Below are 15,165 nucleotides of genomic sequence, written 5' to 3'. Positions count from 1 at the left end.
TTTTTTTTTTGTGGTACTTTCCGAAGACAGTTCAACTCCCGACTTAAAAGTACATTCCCTAAAGTTGAGAAAAAAAAATGGCGTATCATCATGGGAGAACGCTCTATCGTCTTTCGAGACGTCATCTGGTCATTTCGATGGGTGAAGTAATGGCGGCTGTAAAACCGATAAAAATAAGTGCCTTATAAGTTAATTGTGCTAAATAGTTCATCAACGAGAGTAAAACAACTACTCCGTGGCGACTTGACATTATACAATATTTGCCGCCATTAAAAAAAAAGTCATCAATTAAAAAAAGAAAAACTTTATAGGGAATGGAAGGGCATCATGAAAGATTGTGTTAAAACGTACTTGTATTTTACATTGAAAGTGCATTTTATTTGTAGAACTTTACTTCAAACACATTGTACCCGGTGTACTTATTATTTTACTTTAAGTACATAACCTCTCATTTACTTTGTACTTTAAGTACTTGTTAGATGTACTTTACGCAACCCTGTAAACAAGCAAGCACTATCTACAAGATCAAGCTCAGGCAGTGCTAAACCTCAAAGCAGAAATGATACATCCGCAGCATATCGTTGACCAAGAAACAAACTAACAAAAAAAAAGTGCGGAAAAATTAGGCACGTAGAAGTAGAATCAGCTATTAAAGCATATCTGTAAAAATACAAACTGTTGTATATTTGGCTAGCAGAATTTCGGTAACAGATCAAAACCTATATACTTTTTTATTACCATAAAAAATATAAAATTAACTTCAGAAGTAATTTGCTACTTCTTACGGTAGTTAGTAATTTACTAAATTACTTTTTTTAGTAATTTCTACGCTACTCAAATTACTTTTGAGGCCAATACTCAGTAACTTAACTTAATTACTGTTTTTGAGTAACTTGTACATGTCTGGTTCGAACCCACGTAGAAGATATTTTTCTAAGAGAAAAAAAATATATACTCTCAAAAGTGGGATTTGCACCTACGTGTAAAATATTTTTTCCTATGAGAAAAAAAAAAATATTGTCAGAAGTGGAATTTGAGCCCACAAGTAAGATTTTTTTTTCAAGAGAAAACAAAATATTGTCAGAAGTGTTATTAAAACCCACATACATAAAAATTTAAAAGGAAAAAAATAGTGTCAGAAGTGGGATTCGAACCCACGCCCACATTCGTGGACCAGAAATCCCAAACCCTGACATCAGGGCAAGGCACGAAGCTACCTTGAGTCTGGCGCCTTAGACCACTCGGCCATCCTGACAACTGGAAAAATGGGCTCGTTTTAATGTACTCCTCACTCACATCCACTCTCTATTCTTTTTTCGAGTGCTCCTTCCTCCCATAAAAAATGTACAACCGTTCTGGGCCATTTCCACGTGCCTGGCATAAATAGTTCCAAAGTAAAGGCATTTTCTGGTCAAGGGAAAATAAATGAAACCCCGCAAACAAGTTTTATTCAAGTTAAGCTTACCAAAATTGTCTGGAGGTTTGAAACATCGTGTATAGTTACTCTTTCCGGGAGTGTTGGAAGAATTTCAGGAAGCCTAGTCGGAAAAGTGAACTAGGTGGAAACATGAACTAGCTGGAAAAATGAACTAGATGGAAAAATGAACATGCTGGAAATACGAACTAGCTGGAAAAATGAACTAGCTGGAAAAATGAATTAGATGGAAAAATGAACTAGATGGAAAAATGAACTTTCTGGAAATATGGACTAAATGGAAAAACTAACTAGCTGGAAAAATGAACTAGCTGGGAAAATGAACTATAGCTGTAAAAATAAACTTCCTGGAAAAGTTACCTTGCTCGAAAAATGAACTTGTTAGAAGAATGAACTAGCTAGCAAAATGAACTAGCTGGAAATGTGAACTAGATGGGGAAATAAACTAGATAGAAAAGTGAACTTGCTTGAAAAGTTAGCTTACTTCAAGAATGAATTTGTTAAGGGAATGAACTAGCTGGAAAAATAAACTTGCGGGTAAAATAAAGTTGCTGGTAAAAGGAACTTGCTGGTAAAGGAACTTGCTGGAAATATGATCAAGATGGAAATATGAACTAGCTTTAGCAAGTGGCAGAACCTGAACCAGCCAATCGGCGTCAGTTTAGGAGGTGTGACGTCATCCCCAAACTCAGCCAATCAGTCTCGAGTTAATCGGTGGCTTCACTTTTCGGCTCAACATATTTCTATACCCTCCCCCCTTCCTCCTCCCTTCTCCCTGATGACGTAAAAATAAACAAACAAACAAAAAAAAAAAGACAGAAAGGAAGCATTAGTTGGAGGAATAAACTTCATGGTAAATTAACTGGAAAAAGGAAACCGTTCAACTAAGTTCCAGAGCCATCTAAAATCCTTGAGTTATATTTGATAATATCAAGAAGCATCAAACGGTGTTAAAATTCATGAGTTTATTCCTACTAAAATCGCAAACAAGCTGTAAAAATTTGAAGATAAAAAAACATGTAAAACAAAACTTTTGTCAGAAGTGGGATTCGAACCCACGCCCACATTCGTGGACCAGAAATCCCAAACCCTGATATCAGGGCAAGGCACGTAGCTACCTTGAGTCTGGCGCCTTAGACCACTCGGCCATCCTGACAACTGGGAACTAAGTCGACCATCCTGATCCTTCCACTTTTCTTCGGTGCCTTCATTTGTTCTGTCGCATCGTGGTTTCAAGCCAGGAAATTTTCTGCAGATCCACGGAACCCTATCCGTCAATATTATTTCGCGCTTAAGGTATTACATTTTTGGTTACACTAATTACCGAAACAACCGTACATGGATGGTAAGATGAGACTCAACTTCGCGTTTGTCTTCGTCTTTTTCGGAAATCCAGAGTTTCGAAAACTAAGCGGTTTGTTCGGGCAGCTTCAACGACGACGTGGCAGCTTATCTCCCTGGAAAATTGTCGCCGCCGCTGCCGGCACCGTACTTTGAGCGCGGCACGGTGGCCATCTGTGGTCTACGATAAACAGCTGCGACCGACGGCGCGAAGTTTTAAACCTTCGCAATTCGAAGTGCAACTTCTGTGCACACTAGATTAGAGTCGCGTTTCTGGACGGCTCCGGCAGGTTTAGAAATTTTTCGGGCCTCTGATGTTTAAAGCCTTTGACGGTACACATTACAAGAAATCAAATTACTTGTAATCGATTACTTTTTGAAGTAGTTTTGTAATCATTTGAATACATTTGTTAGGAAGTAATAAAAAGTAATTACTTTCGAAACTACTAAAATTACAAGTAATAAAAAAGTAATTACTTTCGAAACTACTAAAATTACTTGTAAATGTTATTATTTTTTCCTCCCATTTTTAATGGTACCTCTTGTCTGTACAAATTTCAAACCAAGGAATCCTCGAACCGAGTTTCCAACTAGAGGATAATTTATTAATATTGCTGAATTAATATAAGACAAGCATTTTATAAGTAAACGATTCTAACCCAATGATAGACAGTATGAAAAACCCGTTTTCAAACCACAAGAAAAGAAAAATCGGTCGTTTTTAAAATTTTAAGTAATCAGAAAAGTAACGGTTACTTTTTCCCAATAACGGTCAATTACTTTAATTTTCAAGCAAGTGGGTAATCTAATTTAACGCTTTTTAACCAAAACCAGTCGTAATAATTGTGATCGATTACTCTTTCGAGTAATCTGTATACAAGACTGGTTGTTTGCGAAGGCGAGGTAATTGTTTTGTGTGTTCGTTCAGATATGGAATACCAGTCAGCCCCAATGGGTGTCTGGTACCGCCGCTGGATTCAGAGCCTGAATATTCAACGAGTCGGAAGATGGACTAGTAGATATTCGGGCTGGTTGGATATTCAGGAGTGTTGGACATTCATGACTCGTTTGACATTCCGTCTCAACTGCACATTCCGTCTCGACGCGACGGATGTTAAGTCACGGTTGGACCTTCCGTCTCGTTGGATATCCAGACTCGTTGCACATTCCGTTTCAATTGGACATTGCTTCTCGATCAATATCAACTGAACCAATCAAAAACATTATTATTATTAGTTTTAATTTCACAATGTTATTATGATATCAGGCAGGATGAACCATACACATAGCTTTTTTAGCTCTTTCGATTTATTTTGGATTAAGTTCGCCGCTGGTGTTCTAGTTCCCTGCAAAACAAACATGGTGTCTTTCTCGTGTGCGTCGCTGGGTACCATTGGTATATGGTGAATCCGTCGGTATACCTACCGTGAGCTAGCTCCTTTGTTCGCCTCGAAGGATTTTCACGAAGCGAGACAGAACCGGGACTATTCATTGTTTCCGTATACCGATCGGCTAGTGAGCTCACCGGCCTAAGACAGCAGGGGTAGGGACCGAGTCCAGGATTGTCGTGTTTGCTACCGGGATGAACGGGAGACTTCCAGCCGCAGGCCAGGACGGACAGGCCCAAAAAAGCCCCGAGTTTATTTCAGCAATCCAATATATACGGAGGTCCGGTCACATGATAATAGACAAGCACGGTACACTTTCCGCAAGTCATATCGAGGGGTGATAGATGTCAGGTCACATGATGATGACGAGCACGGTACACTTTCCGCAAGTCATATCGAGGGGTGATAGATGTCAGGTGACATGATGATGACGAGCACGGTACACTTTCCGCAAGTCATATCGAGGGGTGATAGAGTACCGCGTGACAGTATCGCGCTATACGCAGAAGACCGATAACACCTTGGTTCAGCAGCGCAAACTTTCGCTCAACGTGCTCCAAGCAGCGTTGCGTTAGCGCATACGGCAACCCATCGCCCTTCTTGCGGGGGCGTTTTTGTACGCCGGTGTTTGAATGGGCGGAGCGACAAAAAGGTGAATTCTTTGTGTACGTACGTTTAGGGGAGAGAGAGGGAGTGTGGAGAAAAGGTGTCCGTTCCGGCTTCGGTCAGGTCACGCCTGCCCTTCATTCGGCGTCTGCGGACGCTAGGCTCCACTGAAAGCCGTGACGAACGCCTGACGCGAAACATTCTAGAAACTGCGTGAACCCGGCCCGTACTAAACACGAGGAAAACGAACCAAAAATGAAACGTGCCAGGCCCCCAGAAAGGTCGGGCGGATTGTACGCAGATCCGTCAGGCCTCCACGCTGCGCTCGCGTGATAACGTAGATGGAAAGCGACGACCCGGGAATCACATCCGCATCTTCTGTCGGAGTTTAAGACCTGGCATAGGCGGCGGCGGGGGGGGAGGGGGGGGGGGATATGTATTTAAAATACAAGTATTTGAAATACGTATTTCAAATACTTTGTGTATTTTGCAATTGTATTTAATTACAAATTGGGTAATGTATTTGACGTGTGTATTTAGATGCTAAAACGTAGGTATTTCAAATACAATTGTAATTAAATACAATTTTGTGGGCGAAAATACATCCCTCAAATTTTTTGTCACTGTCCAGAGCAGGAAGAAAACTATGTTCTGCACCGAATGCAGTATCTCTCAATCAAGCACAAGCGTTTACTGACTTTGTGATTACGGTGCTCGTCCAGGGCAAGAATAGAGACGAAATCGACGTTCACAGGCCGACTGGCTGAATAAGTGCCTGTGACAACTTGTGATGCTTTCCTGCCTGATTTCCATCCATATTTTAGCCTGGAACATTCTAAATGCACAGGTCGTTTAGATTTTCGTAACTGGTGTGAGTAGCAACAAAAAAAAAAATTATCTAGCTAGTGCTGCGCGTCTTGGTCGTCTCGGTTCTTTGTTGGCCTATACCAAAATGTAATCGACAAAAAAGCAGCTTGAAGCTCTGTACTTTTTTCACCTATTACGTCCAAATTGATTACATTTTTTTGTGATTTTGTGACAAACCCGTTGCAGGTGCCCTGAAGTCGCTGACGCAAATCTTGAGGATACTCCAAATACTTTTCCAAATACATTATTTGGAAAAGTATTTGGAGGAGACCAAATACATTTGGTTGTATTTGTATCTTGTACTTAAATGCTTTTTTGGAAATGTAATTAGATTTGTAATTAAATGCGTTTTTGACGAAATATTTTGTATTTGTATTTCGATACATATTTTCATGTACTTTGCCCATCCCTGGGCTCGCGTATATACGTAACAAATTTGTTTACTACTAGCAAGGCAACTTAATTTCTTTCAGGACGGCATTGGGGATTTTTAGCGGATAGTAGGGAGTTTTAGTAATACGTATAGGGGCAAACGCAAACCCCCTACGTTAGCGTTAACGTTGCGTCGACGGAACGTTACGGAGCGCGTCGAATACGCACTTTTAGTACAGCGGAAGAAGAACGCATACGTAAAGACTTGCAGCGCCATCTAGATGTGCTCCTGTAAACTGGTTCAAACAATCCAAGGCGGGTATTCGGTCAAGCCAATCCTAAGCCCCGATTCTCCTCGCTTTGTTACGGAAGTGCGTGTTTCCTTTTTGTTTTCGAAGGCGTCGCCAACGTTCTTGGCTATCGACACCCATCTTTGTGGGTGCTCGAAAGGGATCGTCGCGTTGACTTCTTCGAGGAGGTTGACGTCATCTTCGATGGTAAAGCGAACCCGTACAATCAAGGAGGATAGAAGGGTAGGAGAGGGCATGACGTCGGCCGCGTAGCCTCCACAAGCCATGCTCCCTTGACGCCTCGCCTCTTTCTCATTTTCCTCCTTACTCTCCTCACTTACCACGCCAACGTGACCAAATCACGTGGCCGTAGCTAGCCTTCGTCTTACTATGGGGTACTAGAATACACCACAGCCTAGCCTTCGATCTGATAAAACCTACCGGACGGAGCGCGCGCAAGCCTGCAAGGAGTCCTTCTACAATCAACCATCCATCTCACACGTGACATGTCACGCGCACCAATCGCCAGAGAGATCTACGGTCACGTTGGCCACAACATCGTTTAAACTTTTTATGACTGGGCTTCACAATATTGCTACGTGCCCTCTCCTAGTACTTCTAACCTCCTTGCGTACAATGCGCCTCACCGCCGCCATTTTTCAAACTGGACTAGTCTCGCGCTCTCCCGTGCGCGACGAGAGCAACGAGATGGCACGCAGGGGACCGCTGGCTACGTACGTTCGCAAAAATCGACAGCGAGCGTACGTACGCAAGGCTCGCCGCAGTACGTACGTATGGCGCATGCGCAGTGTGGAGGACGCAACGTTAACGTTAACGTATGGGGTCTGCGTTTGCTCCTATACGTATTACTAAAACTCTCTAGTTTTTGGCGCTCCGGTAACGATATCCGATAACGATACGATTCGTGCGCTGGGCACTGCGCGTGCGCAGAAACCAGATTTTTGCGTGAAGCGTCCGCGCATGCGCCTGGCCGAGGTCAGCTCCACCGCAGCGATGTGATGTGAAAGATTTAAAAATTAAAACGGATTACAAAAAAAAAAAAGAAAAAAAAAGAAAAAGAAAATTTATATTTTGTTTAACACCAAGTCCGAGCACCACCAACGCTACGATCCACTGGGGCCAATCAAAAAGCGCCAAAAGTGCATCGTCATGGCGTTCGTCGCTTTTGTTCGTTTGCTAACGCCGACTAAACCAAACACGCTCATAAAAAGAAATGGCAGCGACTTTTATTTGTAAAGTTTTATGATGCATGACATACGTTATAGGGAATTCATAAAGAAATTGGTGTGACAAAGTCAATAGTCAGATTTACGTGCCAAACCAACGAAAGGCGTCCGTCACGCCCCAGCAAAGAAGTGATAATTGGTTTCGATCATCTGGGGACCTTTTGACGTGAGAGCGAAAGCTCGGTTGCACGGCACCTACTCCGCTAGAAGCCTCCATCAGGTTGCGCGCACCTAGGCCGGGATTCGAACCCGCCACCTGGGGATCTGTAAGCCGGAACTCTCGCCTCGGTGACGTATATTTCCCCGCTATAGTTAGCGGGAAAACTGAACGGTCGTAAAGGTCACGTGACGTTAATTTTCCCCGCTAAATTTAGCGGGAAAACTGGATCGGTGTTCGGGTGACGAGACGCGCATTTTCCCGCTAAATTTAGCGGGCAACTGAATCGGTGCGTAGGTCGTGCGATGTCAATTTTCCCGCTAAATGAACAGGGGAATCTGAATCCATGTTTTTGGCCACAGGACGCGAATCATCCCGCTAAATATAACTTGGGGAAAATTGAGTCCACGTATATAGGCCGCGTGCCGTCAACTTCTTTCCCGCCCAATGTAGCGGGGAAATTGAATCGGTGTATCCGTCACGGTGACATCAACCTTCGCGCTAAATTTAGCCGAGAAAATGAATTCGTGTATAAGACTCGCGATATCAGGTTCTCTCTCTAAATTTTGCGAAAAACGTACGGACCGACTAAATTTTGGGTTTGGGGGTAACGTTAAAAAAACGTTTCGTACTTTACAAAACAACAACAACAAAAAAAGAAAAAAACGCAGGGTCACGTTGCATTTACTGTGCGTGACTGGCTTAGCCGGTGACACCACGCATACGAGGACGACAAGCGCCATGACGAAGCACTTTTGGTGCTATGAAATTGGCTCCATCGAAGGGTGGGCGTACGGCTGTGCTCCGACTTCAAACGGAGCCTGGTGTTTAACGCAAAGCCGTTGAGAGATCCACGAAATATTCTGCGGCCAGTAAGAAGAACAAAAAAAAGATGATCGGCCAATTTAAAAGCAGAAGACAGAAACAAACAAACAAAAATAAAGCGAATACAAATAAAAATAGAAAAGAAAACTTTTTTTTTTTTTTAAGCAGACAGGATATATTGGGGAAAAACCAAAATGGCGTGGCGGAAAAACGAAACGGGATCCGCTTATTAGAAAGCGAGCGAACGATCGAGCGAGCATGACGGGACCGAACGGGCAGAGGAAAAGAGCAAATTAGCGAGCGAGGGAATGAACGAAAACAGGGGGAAGACAGAGCGGTACGGCCCCGATGCCTGTATAACCTGAGATGCTAATCAATTATCCCGAGGGAACCCGATACAAATGCGGGAGGGCCGACCGCCGCTACCGACTCCGAGAACGGAAGTCGGACCCACCTTGGCATTCGAGAGAACCAAGCAAGAACAAATACAAAACAAACACACACAAACACAAACAACTCAGGCGGGATCTAAAACAAAGAGCACTGGATAAAGCAACACACACACAAATCAAACACACGCGCGCAAGCACACACACATACACACACACACATACACAATTAAACGCTCTGAATAAAGCACCGACATCAGCAACATCAACAACACAGTATATATACGCAGTGCGAGCAGGGTTGAGGGATCTCATGTTGCTAAAACAAAGCGAAACGGTACTTAAAAAAAAAAAAAAATGAAAGGAAGAAGTTTCGAATAAGGCGGCATTAAAAATACAGCATGATAGTGTTTTTGGCAGTGAGAGGTGGAGCAGCGAGGACGTTTTTGTTTGTTCGTTTGTTTTTGTTCGTTGAAATCGTGTGTACGAAGCTGCGCAGCTTCGGGCTTTTGCTCTCTCGGAAAGCAAGAATTCGTTCACTCGCGCTTTTATACACGAACCCGGCAATTAGCGACGACTAAAAAGTATGAGGGAGAGAGAGAAAGGGTCTTACGAGGCCTCCGGAAACTTCTCCTTTCTTCCTTCGTATACAACGACTGGATGGATTGTGGGAGGTGCCGAACAACTCGCACGAAGTAAAAGGGGGCGCTAGCGACGCTCCTGGCAAATGTACACGCACGCGCACGTACAAAAACATTAAAAACAAAACAAAACATAATTAAGCAAAAAGAAAAAAAAAAAAGACATGGCGGGCAATGTTGCTTGGTTCGGAGGAGGTTTTCGGAGAAAACGGTACGAGCGTCAGCACGACCTCGAGGTCCGTTGGTTGCAAGCCGAGCCGACAGTGGGAGTGGTTTCCTCGATGTGCTCGTTAAGTCATTAAAAGTGATTTAGAATCATTAAGAGTCTGCGCGAACGAATGACGGAGGAGAAAGGCACACACACACGCAGGCTACGCAAAGTCCGTCTGGTTTTGGGGAGAGAGCTGCGTTTATATGGCGGTTGGGTGGGGGGTGAAAGGGGGGGGGGGGGGGGGAGGTCAGTATGTGGAAATGAAAGTATAATGTTGGAAATGAAAGATAAAAAGAGAAATATATAGATGCGGAATTGTGGATGGATTCTCGAAACAGCTTGAGGATGGGAGGCACCAGAGTTCAAAGTTCGAGAGTGGGGAGGTTACGCGGAAATCCAAATTGGTCATCGTGTTTCCCATAGTCTGTGGGTGAAGCCAGTGTACCATCATGACAAAATGGTACCGGGTGTTATGCGCAGCTGGAAGATCATCTTCCTAAGTTTACTCCAATCTCACGGTATTCTTGAGTCAGATAATCGCGACCAGTTTAAGTAATTCGCGAAAGACGAAGTTCGAAATACTGTGCCTTTACATTATATCGAAGAATCACAATCTTTTCGATGAGTACGTTGAACTTGACCCTGGTAAGAACAAGAAGAAAGGTAGAACGTTAAAAGCACCCAAAAAAAATTAAAATGGGATTTTTTTTTTTATTTTGCTTCACTTAAGGGGAAAGTAGATTGTGTGAAATATGGTGCGAGTAATATGCATCAGATAATTGCTGCGTTCTTTTTAACGGCACCTCCTGCACCAGCTGCACTCGAGGCACAGCGCCATATTCGATGAACAGGTGCAGCTTATCTCAAAACGTAGCCGGAAATAGACAACCATGCACTTTTCTGCACCGCGCTACACTTTTCTGTACCAGTGCAGGCTGAGGCAGGTAAATCGAGTGCCAAAGAGAAGTTCATGTTATCCTTTAACATAATCATCTTTGGCACTTTCGTGGCCGCCATGCAAACAGTGACATCATTACTTGGACAAAAACGAGAATAAACAATTCCACTGGTTTCTGATGGTCACTGAACAAGAAACCTTACAGCAGCAGTCACGGGCCGAATCGGCGAACTGTGTATACTTGGCTTTCAACCACGGAACTTTCCCTCCTGAAAATATAACTATAATTCATGTAAGATGTAAGTACTGTAAACATTACCTGGGATATTACTTGAAGTAAGCTGCACGCACTGAAAACGTACATCACTTATTGATCTAAGTACATCTTATATCTGGACGGAGTTTGGTAGCTTCAAGGTTTCAACTCTAAAAGCCGTAGAGTCTGACCGACTGATTTTCGATTCTAGGTGGAAAGACGCCAGCGGTAAAAACAACAAGTTGAGAACTGGATATGTTTTGGCGGTTGTGCGCAGACGCCAGGCGGCGACAATAAAACACAATACATTTTTATGCCTTTTTTATACAAATTTTATTGCATTTTTGCACATTTTACGGAGTCATGCCCATGCATATAAGGAGGGAAGGCTTGCGCGCGGGACGCAGCAGTTGCAGAACATAAACAACAACAAAAAAGTATCGAACGCAAACACATTTCTGGAAACCGGACAAAATCTTTCACTAGAAAACGAAAAAAAAAAAAAAATCGAGAGACAGCTTTTCTGTTAACTTGTTTTTGTCGACTCGCAGGTAAGTCGGGATCTGGCGAGATTTCGCGGAATTCCGCGATGACGCCAAAATAACGCCCATCTGTTGGGATACGCAGGAAGCGTTTAGGCAATTCCCGCCCCACGTCGCGTCTGCGCAAGCGCTCTAAAATTATCGTAATTGTGGAGCGACGAAGATCGGTCGGTGTGAAGAGGCCCCTTCGGTCCGCCTTCCCCGGATCCCAACCGTGCCGAATTTTTTCGAGAGTGCGTCGCGTTGTGCAACCAACCGCCATTATGACGAAAACAGGACGTGAAAACGACATTACATACCAATAATAATAAAAAATATATTTGCCATGACATTTTATTATTTGCGCTTATGAAGTTGGTAAAGATCCTTTTATACGGGGTATTTCAGCTAACTTGTGCCAAGACTTTAAGAAAATGTTGGTAGACGACGCGAGCATTGAACCATTCTTCGCGGTCCTATTGAACGAGTCAACATATTTTTACGGTACGTCAAACTGGCTAATTAAGCCAAATTAATTAGCTAACTATTAATATATTGATGTACGCGCCAACTATAGACTTGTACAGTACTCATCATGAGTAATTAAAATACTTGTAATCGATTACATTTTCGAAAAATTTTGTCATCATTTGATTACATTTATTAGGAAGTAATCGCAAAAGTAATCTGATTGCTTTTGGAAGTACCGAAATTACTTGTAGCCCTTTCCATTTGTTTCATCCCCTCACTAATGGCTTCCTTTGTTCGTGCGCGTTTCCTACCAAGACATTCTCGAACCCAGTTCCTAACAAGAAGATGGTTTATAATTCGGGGATTTTAATCATCCAAGAATGAACAGTGTAAAATACCCGTTTCAGAACTGGCAGAAAAATCTTTTTTTTTCTCTCGAAAGTCTGAAGTGATCGGAAAAGGAGCTGCTACTTTTCAAGTAACGGCCAATTCCTTTTATTTTTCTGAAGTATTTATTAATTCTTTTTAAGTAAGAGTAACTGTAATCGTAATCGGTTACTTCTTTTTTTTTTTTAGTAACGTACGTGTAAAACTTTGGCGCAACCTCTCCAATACAAAAGTTGTAGAGCGTACAGAAAAACATCCCGTCGTGTTGTTTTCCTCGAGGCAGCCTTCCAGGCAGCCTCGAGGCAGCCTTGAAAGCTTTTTTAAGCTTTCAAGAAAACTCGAATAATTAAATAAAATACCACGTGACTAAGGGCGCTAAGGTCGCCATTCGCGAGCGGGTAGTCACTTGGGAGATATTTTTTTTTGAATCCCACGCGTTTTATTCGAAACTCTAGAAAAAAATTAGACACACGAACGCTACCTTGATGGAAACGACACGAGTAAATATGTTTCTTAACAGTCTTTAGAACTCTTGTATTGGACGGTTTGCGCGCATATTGATATTTGAAAAGTTAACTCATTCATATCTGATAATTAGCCAGTCTGGCACATCGCAACAATCTACCTAGACTTGCTCAATGGAAGTGCTACGTTGGATCGGCACATCCAACGTGCACCAGTTTTGTTGTTTTTTTGTACACATGTTAGTTGGAACAACCTATAATTTCCCCTTTAGAAAAACGAGCATTTGAAACTGTTTTCTTCATTTTGCGAAAATATCGAAAAATTGCTGCAACCTCGGTAAAGTATAATTGTTTTTTGGCCAAATGACGCTGATCATGTTGTTTCGACGGACATCACTTTTTTACGTTGTTTTCACTTTCTAGTTGATTCTTAGAGTGTCATTATTAAAGAGTTCTGTCGAGTACTTAAGTTCCCAAAAAACTCATTTTTAAAGTCTCTTTTGCAGTACAAGTTTTAAGTAATGCAGAATGAAATATACTAAAAGTATAAAAGATGCCCTTACACAACCTTAAATTCGCATTAAAAAATAACACGTTTTCTTCTTTTTTTTTTTTTTTTTATATGTCGCGCGAACGACTTGAACTTGTAAGTGTTTGAATGTGAGGATGACATCCGGGACCATTTGAAGTAGCAGCTCTTAGCGAAAAACCAAAATCTTTGACTTGGGGGAAAACAAAAAAATAAAAAAAAAATAAAGCCCGAGAGTTTCCGAAACTAAACATATTGTCTTTTTTTTTTTTTTTTTTTTTTTGCACGCGAGCTTGCTTTTGCTCGCACCCAAAACGTAATTTTACACACGCGCGGAAGGAAAATATGAAATTTCGTTCTTGTAAAAGGACGTGGCGCCAAAACGACGCTTCGCCTCCGAGGACCATCTACGACAAACATTTAAAGTTCACGGTGGAGTTGAAAATGGTCTCCGACTCTGATATCTTTCCCTTTTCTTTACTTTCCTCACTACTCCTACTGCGTATTTTTCGTTAAACTATCTTGACGCTTATAACGTGTTTTTGCTCGATAAATATAGCGGGGAAAATGAAGAAAAAGAGGTAGTTATACTCGAACTAAATATTATAATTAAAAAATAAAAACGGCAGGTCCCGCAAATCATATATATATCATGTTTTGAAGACTGTGGGAACACTTTGAATAGTCGTAGAGATTATTTATATTCTACGTTTAAATAGTGATACCGCGATGTTAAGGATAGTATATATATATATATATACGATCCTTACCATCGCGGTATCACTATTTAAACGTAGAATTTAAATAATCTCTACGACTATCCAAAGTGTTCCCACGGTCTTTAAAACATGATAGGGACTTTGAGCAAACCTCTACCGTGTTCAGCGAACCGCATTACCGCGGTCGCAGTATCACTCAGGCGGGTGCTTAGAAGCATATGCTTCAGGCCCCGGTAGTGCGGTATGCGGAACACGGTAACGGTTAGCTGAAAGTCCCTAAAGATCTTGTACTGCGTAACGTAAAAGAGTAAAATCATAATATATATATACATATATATTTATTATACAAAAAACGACTCAGTCATTTGATTTCTGCTCCAATTAGTACTATTATAAACGTAGGTACTAAAAATAAATAGAGGAGTGTGACCTTGAACTTTTTTTTTAAATGTAATACATGTGTTTTGTTTAAAGACTAGAATTATTCCAGAGTTTTTTTGTTTTTTTTTAATTTATAAAATATGACGGAATAAAAAAAAAAACAGGATGATTACATATATAGCATACCTATCTTTGTAAATGCGCAAACACTATACGTGAAATGTTATGAATTACAGGGACGCAAAAAATAGTTTGGAAAGTTCCTGTAAAGTCAGTAGTTTCTTTTTATAATTTTGGAAGCGATGGCTTGGATTCCTTAGTGTGTCGTAACCTAGGGCAAAAGACGGGAAGACCATTAAAGGGCTAACGACATATCCCCTTTCACGAACACCGATTAGTGCCGCAAAGTTCTTGAACGCAGCTTTGTTCCCAAGTTTGGAGCCTTATCATTACGACTTTATTTTATTTATTATTTTTTTTTATTCTCCAGTCCATTTAAAAACCTGTTTTGTTCGACACGTTTAAGGAGGAACACGCATTTCACAGTCTTCCCCCCCCCCCCCCCCCCCCCCTCTTTTCCACTTTTTTTTTATTAAGGAAAAAAATTGAAGATTATGAAACTAGCTGAATTCTAGTTTGAAACATATATTTGCGCTAAAAAAAAGTGTCGACATGGATAGGGACAAAGCACAACTCCAGCATCGTTTTTTGCGTGCGTGTGTCTGACTTCTGCGCTTTGTAAACGGGAAGCAGGAAGTTATAAAAAAGAG

At 41.7% G+C, this 15,165-nt stretch overlaps 2 non-coding genes across 2 annotated transcripts; both read right to left on the bottom strand.

Annotated features, from left to right (window-relative positions):
• Nucleotides 1-1,133: 1,133 nt before the first annotated feature.
• Nucleotides 1,134-1,255, bottom strand: Trnal-caa. The gene is made up of 2 exons: nucleotides 1,218-1,255; nucleotides 1,134-1,179 (listed from the first exon to the last, which is right to left on the bottom strand). It is a non-coding gene; the product is annotated as a tRNA-Leu (tRNA).
• Nucleotides 1,256-2,469: 1,214 nt separating this feature from the next.
• Nucleotides 2,470-2,591, bottom strand: Trnal-caa. Its single transcript has 2 exons — nucleotides 2,554-2,591; nucleotides 2,470-2,515 (listed from the first exon to the last, which is right to left on the bottom strand). It is a non-coding gene; the product is annotated as a tRNA-Leu (tRNA).
• Between the last annotated feature and the right edge of the window lie 12,574 nt (nucleotides 2,592-15,165).

This window comes from Ixodes scapularis, unplaced genomic scaffold (assembly GCF_016920785.2).
Source record: "Ixodes scapularis isolate PalLabHiFi unplaced genomic scaffold, ASM1692078v2 PGA_scaffold7__128_contigs__length_106722199, whole genome shotgun sequence".
Lineage (NCBI taxonomy): Eukaryota > Metazoa > Arthropoda > Arachnida > Ixodida > Ixodidae > Ixodes > Ixodes scapularis.
This window is presented reverse-complemented; position numbering and strand designations above follow the sequence as displayed.